The following is a 10142-nucleotide window of genomic DNA, read 5'->3' on the forward strand; positions in this document are numbered from 1 at the left end:
TGCTCTTGAAGCTTGCTTAAGGCCATAAAGTGCTTCATCAAGTCTGTAGACATGATGAGGAAATTTTGAATCTACAAAACCTGGAGGTTGTTCAACATATACTTCTTCTTCTAATTCTCCATTAAGAAAAGCACTTTTTACATCTATTTGAAAGACTATAAACTTTTTGTGAGCAGCATAAGCCAAAAATATCCTTATGGTTTCCAATCTAGCAACTGGTGCAAATGTTTCATCATAATCAATTCATTCCTATTGAGAGTATCCTTTTGCAACCATCCTTGCTTTATTCATTGTAATTATGCCATCACTATCAGTTTTGTTTCTGAACACCCATTTTGTACCAACAACAGATCTATTCTTTGGTCTTGGCACTAGGGTCCAGACTTTATTTCTTTCAAATTCATTTAACTCTTCCTGCATTGCTTGCACCCAATCAGCATCTTGAAGAGCTTCTTCCACTTTCTTTGGTTCAGTCTGAGAAAGAAAAGAGTGATAGAGACATTCATTTGATGTTATGTTCTAGTTCTTATACCTGCTTTAGGATCTCCAATAATCAAGTCAGGTGTATGTGCTTTAGTCCACTTCCTTGCAGATGGAAGATTATCTCTAGAACTGGATACTCCCCCATGATCCATGCTGTCTCCATCAACATTTTCTGAGGCTCCCCCTAAAATTATGCTCTCTGAGTTGGATCCTTCAGAATTTGAGTTTCCAGAATTATCAGAATTTAGCCCATCAGAACTTGATGAATCAGAACTTAAAGAGCCTGTTCTAGATTCTGATGCTTATTGAGATGTGGTTGTATCTTCAATATGCTCCCCCTACACAGGTGCATTTTCCTTTGGCGTAGTTACCACGGTTTCAATAACATCAGAGTTTAACCCATCAGAGTTTGCAGTATCAGGATTTAGACTGTTAGGATTTACAGAATCAGAATTTAAAACTTCATTCTCAAATCTCAGCTGATCATGATCATTGAAATATTCAAGTCCAGTAATCTTCTTATCATTAAAAGAGATATTGATAGATTCCATGACAATCCTTGTTCTTAAATTGTACACTCTGAAGGCTTTTGTGCAAAATGGATATCCAATAAAAATTCCTTCATCAGCTTTTAGATCAAATTTGGATAGCTGTTTAGGATGAGTCTGAAGAACAAAACACTTGCATCCATATGGTATCTTTCCATGCTTGTTGATAAGTGTTGCATTCGGAGTAAAACAAGCAGTCTGCACAGCTTCAGCCCAAAAATAGGTTGGTAACTTTGCTTCATCAAGCATAGTTCGTGCAGCTTCAATAAGAGTTCTATTCTTTCTTTCAACAACTCCATTTTGCTGTGGAGTTCCAGGAGCAGAGAATTCCTGCTTGATTCCTTGGTCCTTGCAGAACTCTTCCATAATCAAATTTTTGAACTCACTGCCATTATCACTTCTTATGATTTTCACAGAGTCTTTGACCAATTTATCCATTTATTTGACATGATCAATCAAGATAGATGCAGTTTCACTTTTTGTATGCAAGAAATACACCCATGTGAATCTGGTGAACTCATCCACTATGACCATAGCATATTTATTCTTTGCAATAGACATGACATTCACTAGACCAAATAGATCAACATGTAGTATGTGATAAGGCTCAAGAATTGAAGATTCAGTCTTGCTCTTGAATGAAGATTTTTTTTGTTTTGCCTTTTGACAGGAATCACAAAGGCCATCAGGAGCAAATACTGATTTTGGAAGTCCTCTCACAAGATCTTTCTTGAGAAGTTCATTTATATTGTTAAAATTTAAATGAGAGAGTTTCTTGTGTCAATCCCAGTTTCTTCAATTGATGCTCTACTTAACAGACAGATTGCAGAACCATCAGAACTTGTTAGAAGCTTGGCTTCATAAATGTTACCATGCCTGTATCCTTTCAGAACAACTTTGTCTGTAGATTTGCTTATAACTTCACAGTATTCTTCAAAGAAATCCACATGATAACCTCTGTCACAGATTTGACTAACACTCAGCAAATTGTCTTAGTCCTGAGACTAGAGCTACTTTTTCAATGATGACATTCCCAAGATTGATATTGCCATATCCCAGAGTTTTTCCCATGTTGCCATCTCCATAAGAAACACCTGGGCCAGCTTTCTCCACAAAGTCTGATAGCAGGGCTTTATTTCCAGTCATATGTCCTGAACCTCCACTATCCTTAACTAGGATGTTTTTCCTGTTGCCCTGCAATCACAAAGACCACTAATGATTAGTTTTAAGGACCCGGACTTGCTTGGATCCTTTGGCCTTATTAAGTTTGTTAACATTTGCAGTGGATTTAGCATCAGAGTTTATGTTAACAGTTTTCTTATCAGAATTTACAATATCAAACTTTGCATCAGAACTTACACTAGAAGGAATAATGCTAACTTTCTTTAAGGAACCCATTTTATTTCAAAATAATCATAGTACAAACTATGATATTCCTTACAAGTATAAATGGAATGCCATAAACTACCACAATAAAAACAAGGATTTTGTGGTCTATATCTAACAGACTGACTCTTAACTCCTGATTTTGAAGGTAAGGAGTTTATGTTCTTATTCTTCTTGCAAAAAGAAGCCAGATGGTTAGAATTTCCACAGTTATAACATTTCTTTCTAGGAGCATTAGGAATAGGCTTATAATTATTGCTTTTATTCACACCTACCTTTTCATTCCTATTTTTCCTAGGTGGCTTTACCTTGTTTACATTTTTAACATCTTTCGGCTTATGCTTAAGCTGTTTCTTTGTCATTAAGCCTATGTTAATTTCAGTTGGCTTATCCTGTTTTGGTTTGTCAGAAGTTAATTTCTCTTTAACTTCTGAATTTATCAATATCAGACTTTACAGCTACAAACTTAACAGGATTTACCTTTGGCTTTTGTTTAAAAACTATAGGCTCAATTTCTACAGTTCCTTAATTATTCTTATCATCTCCATAACCTAAGCCCTCTTTCCAATTTCCACTACTTAACAAATTCTGAGTTGTTCTGCCAGAGTTAGTCCAAGTCCTGATAATCTCTCTTTCCTTTTATAACTCAGTTTTTAGAGATTCATTCATTTTAAGCACTTCATCTCTAACATAGAAAGCATCATCTCTATCTTTCTGAGTTTAATGGAATATAACTAACTCTTTTTCTAAATAATCATTCCTCTTTTAATAAGCAAGATTTTCAGAAGTTAATCTTTCACATGTTAAATTTTGATCTCTATAACTAATGAACATGGTTTTAAGATATCTTCTCAACTCAGTAATATCATCAGTATGAAAAGCATAAGTTGTTTGAGGTACCTTTAACTCAGCAGCTTCAGAACTGCTTTCAGCATTTGCCATCAAGGCATAGTTCACCTCACTTTCAGAATCTGAAGTGTCTGTCCAGCTTTTCTTCTTTGTGACAAGAGCCTTGCCTTTGTCACTTTTTCCTTTCTTGCAATCAGGAGATATGTGGCCTTTCTCACAACAGTTGTAGCATTTGACATTTTAGTAATCTCCTCTGTCAGACTTTCCTCCTTTGCCTTCAGATTTTCTGAAACCTTTCTTATCAGAATTTGCACCTTTCCTGGAAAACTTCTTTCCTTTTCTGAATTTCCTGTATACAATCTTTGTGATTCCTTTCACCATAAGAGCACACAGCTTCATCATCTCTTCATCAGGGTCCATCTCAGATAGGCTTGCAGTTTCTGAATCCTCATCACTATCAGGACTTAATGACTGAGTATCAGACTTTGTGATGAGAGCCTTTCCTTTGCCTTTCTTTGAGAAAAACACTTTAGGGGATTCCTCCTCAGCCTTAAGAGCAACTGTCCTTGACTTTCTCCCATGCCTCTTGCTTCTTTGATCCATCTCAAGTTCATGAGTCTTGACCATACAATAAATTTCATCAAGAGTAGTTTCATCAAGAGCATAGTTGTCTCTTATAGTTGTAGCCTTCAAATCCCAACTTTCAGGAAGAGCTAAAAGGAATTTAAGATTAGTATCTTCAAGATCATATTCCTTATCCTCCAGTGACAGATCATTCAAGAGTTTGACAAATCTGCCATATAAGCCAGTTAATGACTCATCAGGTTTTGAGTCAAAGTGCTCATACTCTTGAGTGAGTATAGTCCTCCTGTTCTTCTTAATTGAATTAGTTCCCTGGCATCTTGTCTCCAAGGCATCCCATATCTTCTTTGCAGTCTTGCAGTTAATTACCCTCTTTGACATGACATTATCAATGGCACTATGCAACAAATGTCTTACCTTTGCATCCTTTGCAATAGATGAGATATCTTCAGCTGTATATTCACTTTTCTCCTTTGTTACAGTCTGTGCTGGCTGATCTGCAACTATAACAGAGAGCTTGGTTGGCTTATGTGGTCCTTCATTAATTCTGTCAAGGTATTCTGGATCTGTAGCTTCCAGAAACATAGACATCCTCACCTTCCATATGGGATACTCGGAAGGTTTCAGTATGGGAACCTTAATAGTCTCATATCGATTATGGATTTGAGTCTTTGGAGTTTCTTCAGTTTTGGTGGGCCTGGTTAGAGTTTGTGCTTCTTCAGACATAATTGTTTTTGGATCTTTACTGTATGTATGTTAACATATTGCTCTGATACCACTAGTTAGGTCACACACACTGTAGAAGGGGGTTGAATACAGTGTTTACTACAATCAAATCGAATAAGAACTCAAGTAACAAAACACAGATTTTATTCAACACTATAAACTCTGTTACAAAGAACTGTTCTCTCTCAGTGATGAACAAATTATCACGAGAGCTGCTAGGGTTACGATGAATAATAATCTCGATTTTGATAACATATATAGTGTAAACCCTATGTCTGTGTTTATATATTACACAATTACAAGATAATCTTCTAATTGATATCGAATATAATTCTGCTTCCTAATATATATCAACTAGTTATCTTTTCTTCCAAGTAGTCTATTCTTTATAGAATTCTTCTCCATGCATATCTTTTCTTATGTTTGTCTTGATCTTCTTTCCTTTCAATCAGCCGCGTTCCTTATCTGAAAGTCTCCTTAAGTCCTAATATTATCTCCTGATAAATATCTCCTGATAACTTAAGTTCTGACAACTTAAGTCCTGACTTCAGTATAAGTACTGATTTCCAGTTAAGTCCTGATTTGTCCTGTTAAGTAAGATCTGAAAACTAAACACAAAACATTATTAGACATGACATCACAAATATATCTAACAACTTGCATTCACGATAAGCCTGGATATTATCAGTCTCAATGATAACACGTTCATACTGGTCTTGAAATGATCTACGCATTCCTATCAAAACAGCCCATAAAGCACTATTCAGATTAGTTAGGCCTGAAATGGTGCCATTTGGTAATCGAAGAAGAAAGCCAGTTGAATATCTCACAACAATGCCAATGTCATTTCTATTCTGGCCTTCAGGAGCATTCTGAACGAACTCACTATGAACATTTATCTTGATCCAACCTTGAGCAGGGAATTACCATACACGTTCAACATGTTCCATGATTATATGTTCCGTTTTTTTTTATTCTTACTAAAACTTTTAAAAACCAACTAATCTCAACCATAATGACACACTTCTAAAAAATACAAAAAAGGTACAAAGATGTGACTATTGGGGAAAGGATGTTGAGTTTTATTTATATAACTATTTTTTGGCTTAATAACTAACTTCATACACTTATAACTATATAAGATTAACTACCTGTAACAAATATAACTAAAAAATGCATCAAAAAATTGGTTTTCCTCTTAAAATTGCATTAAACATGAAAAATGTGATTAACCAAATTATGAATTAGATGACAAACAAAGCCAAAGCGCAATCTTGATAGATTGTAATACAAAAATAAACTTGGAATAACTGGAAATAACGTTTAGAGTTCAGTGTGATAAGGAAATTTCATAAAGAAAAACTTAGGAAATTGGATTTCAAGATCGAATGCCGCATCCATACCACAAAAAGATGCACATCATCACTTCTCCTGTAATATTAGAGCATTTTTCTGTAAGAGACACATATGTTAACAGATTAACTCAATAGGTATTATTAATACAAAAATAAACTTTGAACTCTCAGCCTGATCAAATGACTATTATGCGAACATTTAGTCAATAATGTTTAAATATATTCCAAAATATATAATCACAGTAATTTATGAAAGAAGGTCATACCTCTGACAAATCAAGGGTAGGAAAATCAACATGATTGGACGATTCATAATTTGACATAGCATACATGTTTGAATCAGACATGTCTTGCGCTTTGATGATAAAATTTTCAGAAAAATCTTTTGCTGCATGAACTTCAATAACAACAATAATTTATTTTCCGTCCATGTCATGCAAAAATGCAGGAAACACTTTAGCAGCTACCTCTTCCTATTTTGGTAATTAAGTCATGAAGTCATAAAAAATATTTGGTCTGTATTACAAACAATTTATAATCTGGAAACAAATTTTAAAAATGTAATTGATTGAACCTTTTTTGCTTCAAATAAAGATGTGAAGAGGGGCATTCTATGAGCCGTTTCACAACACGATCCCTGAGAAGAATGCTTCATGAGAAAGATTGATCCACAATAACAGCCTTAATACTTAATCTGTGAGTGAAAAAATATTAAATAATTTACATTTCTAAATCCAAATAAATTGTACAAACCAAATATTTAATTATTTCCTATGTGTCAATACCTTATTTCAGCCATTGGAAAAGTGCGATTATATTTACCGTATTTAAATCTATTCCCAACTTCTAAATGACATTTGCTACATGAATATGAAAACCAAGGATGTCCTTCCTCTAACTTAGCAATTGTGAAACCACAATACAATTTCTTCTGTAATTGATAATTGTGAGGATAATGTTATAAATGAAAAGTATATTGCATATAATTCAAAGATAATGCTCAAAAATAAATTAGCCTCAACACTGCCAGCAACATTGTCAATTAATTTTTTCAGATTTATAAACTCATAAGGAGAGGCCAATGTTAACGCATAGATATTATCCGTATCATCCCTCGACGACTTGTAGCCTTCAATTTCAAGCCTACACATTATATGATGTATATATGATATGCAATCTTGACAAAATATGGAAAAGGAGTAAAAGTTTATAAGATTGTACATGTTTCTCATCTCAAGTACACACTCATCATCAAGATTGAAGTACACTTTCGAGGATGCCAAGCTGCTGATTTGAAGCGTATATAAAGTTTTAAAGCAATATGTATCTTACATCACTACTAGAAATAGTGACTACGATATCACCCCTTTAACATCGGTTAGAAATGTCACCGATGTTAAACACAGTTTTAAGATCGGTCGCTTCAAAACCGATGTTAAAGGTGTTGTAAGACATCGATATCTTAACCAACCGATGTCTATAATCCTTTTTTTAAAATAAAAAAGGCCCGCTTCTTTCTTTCCCCCGTTAACACACCAAAAAATTCCCCCTTCCTCAAAAATTTTATTCTCAGTTTTTCCCCCTTAACTAAAACCGTTTCCCCCTCTCTCCCTCATTCTCTCCTCTCTCTTCTCTCTTATCTCTTCTCTCTCACTTTATCGTCTCTCTTCTCTATTCTCTATTCTCTCTCATCTCTCACTGTCTCTCTTCTCACTCACTCTCTTTAACCTAAAACCCCTATTTTGTACAAACCTCGATTACTCGTGTAAGGTGTGGATTTTTTGTGCGTTTCTTTGCTTTTTTTATCCTCTTCCTTTTAGTTTTTTTGTTTCCTTTTTCTCATTTTTGCTCTGTTGACTTCCTAATCTATTTGGTTCTTTATCCTCTTGATTCTCAAAATGCTTGGTTCTATGTTTACAATTTTGTTTGATTCATAACCTTATTATTCTTTTTTTTTCAATTTACAGATTGTTGTTAGATTTGTGTATGACGGTGGTAGGTATGAACTACAATCTATATAACAAAGGTATGATTAATTTTATTTTAAAGTTTTGGGATGACTACATATCTGAGCATCTGAGAATTCTGTACATTAGTTGTTGAGTTTATGTATTTTTTGCATAGCAACTGTTTAACTAAAGGTCTGAGAGAGCTTTCAGAAAGAGATGATGGTGATAAATATCGATTCCATTTTAATGATCTGGTAACTTATTATAAACACAAAAAAAATCATTTTTTGTCTTTAATACGATATATAAATGGTAAGTTTAGACTCTGTTTTTTATAATTTTTTCAGTTGTGAGTTTCTGTTAGATAACCAATCAAGATATGGATGATACTTGCTTTAAATATAGACATTATAAGACTCAGTTTTAATTACTTCCAAAGCAAGATGGGGAGGGTTTTGGATGACTTGGTTACCTTCCCATCTTTCTTTACATATGGTCTAGAATCCACTATAAAACCAAGACATAAAGTGGTTACAAAAAGGGGATTTAAGTGCTCTATCTCATGGCTCCTTAACTGTTCCGAGGAGAAATTTGATGACAAAATGAGCTATGACACTATTTTTATGGAGGAGATGGACACAGATTCTTTATTTGACATGAATACTATAATGCAGCCCAGAAGTGATGACTCAGCTTCTGACTTTGATGAAGACAGTGGCGATGGTGAATATGTATAAAATGTTTGTTGGAAAAGTCTACTTCCTGATTAACTGGTTTTGATTTGGGAGCCTTGAAAAGTTAATTTACAACTATTAAACATTTAACTTTCTATTTTACTATAATCTCAGAAATTTCGATTGATTTGGTGTTTGGCATCTAGGTTAGTTTCACAGTTACGTTTCTGCCACTAGAGATTTCTAATTTTGGAATTACAACCTTAACAAATGAAAAATAAGAATATAATGGTCCAGGAAATAAAGATTGTTCCATGTTGCCCAGTAGTAATATAATTGTTTAAAGAGGGTTGGATACAATTGTATAAATGTTTCGAACAAGTATAAAAATATAACAATTCTTTATATTTCTGATAAAAACTGTTACAAACTCTCTCAAGAAATACTGATATTCTTGAGAGCTGCTAGGTCGTATAATGCTCGAGTTAATCACTATGTGATGACCTAAGCTGTGTTTATATAATACACAGCTGCTACAAATCAATATAAGATATGTATTATCAATTACTAACGAAAAATGATACATATCTTTAACTGAATATACAAAGTCCTGTCACTTAGAACATAACAGATATCCATCCCTCAAAATAAGGAACAAAATCAATCTTCATAACAGACTGCCTTCAGATGCTGATGATTTGTAAATACTGATGATGCATCAAATCCTGACGACACATCAAATACTGACGACATCTAAACGCAGTTAGTTCCTGAGCTCCTTCTGATCATTTAGAATCAGCACGTAACAATCTCCCCTAATTTATGCTTAATGTAATGAAACACAAATTCCATTCTCAATTATGCCAAAACCAATTACAAAATGTACAAGGAATAAAGCTTACTTCAGTATTTTAAGATAACTGACAGTTATTTCCGGAAAGTTTTTCAACCTTTCTTCCTCCTTGTCTTGAAGGACTTTGACAAGCTTTTTCTTCAACTTTATCTTCTCTTCAGTATCTTCTCCAAGCTGATAAATGGTTGATCTTAGTTTAGAAATTGAAATTTTAGTTATTTTAAGATCACCAATCAACATAAAGCTTAAGCTAACAACTTCATGATCGGGACTGAAAGATAACTGAGGATTGTTGAGAAAAACTTTTAGAACTGCAGCTCCCTTTTCCATCTTCATTTCTTGACCAGTATAAGTTTTGTATATAGGAACATAATCACTATTGTATTTGTCTTTTTTGTTCATGACTCTTCTTCTGATACTCTCAAGTATTATAGAAGACCAGTTTCTGGTGACATTATCCTCAACTCTAAGAAGATAGTGAATGTATTTCAACTCTGTCACATTCTTCATCAAGAGTTGCTGCTATGTAAAACTTCTTACTTTACTATCTCTCAAGAAGTACAGAATCTCATCTCTGACATCATCAAGATTTATCTTCCTATATAAAATCTTTACAGCTTCAACCTTCTCAAGATGTGAAAGAGTAACTCTTTCACCAAGATTGTCAGTCAGAATATCTGTGTCCAGTAAATCAGTCCTCGGAGTTTCCATTTCAGAATGACCAATACCTCCTCTAG

At 34.0% G+C, this 10142-nt stretch overlaps 1 long non-coding RNA gene across 1 annotated transcript; it reads left to right on the forward strand.

The window, feature by feature from the left end:
* The first annotated feature begins 7623 nt into the window (after window positions 1-7623).
* On the forward strand, window positions 7624-8638 carry LOC141710876 (uncharacterized). Its single transcript, XR_012571107.1, has 3 exons — window positions 7624-7699; window positions 7897-7955; window positions 8553-8638. It is a non-coding gene; the product is annotated as an uncharacterized LOC141710876 (long non-coding RNA).
* Window positions 8639-10142: the final 1504 nt, after the last annotated feature.

The sequence above is a fragment of the Apium graveolens genome, chromosome 3, assembly GCF_009905375.1.
Source record: "Apium graveolens cultivar Ventura chromosome 3, ASM990537v1, whole genome shotgun sequence".
Taxonomy (NCBI): Eukaryota; Viridiplantae; Streptophyta; class Magnoliopsida; order Apiales; family Apiaceae; genus Apium; species Apium graveolens.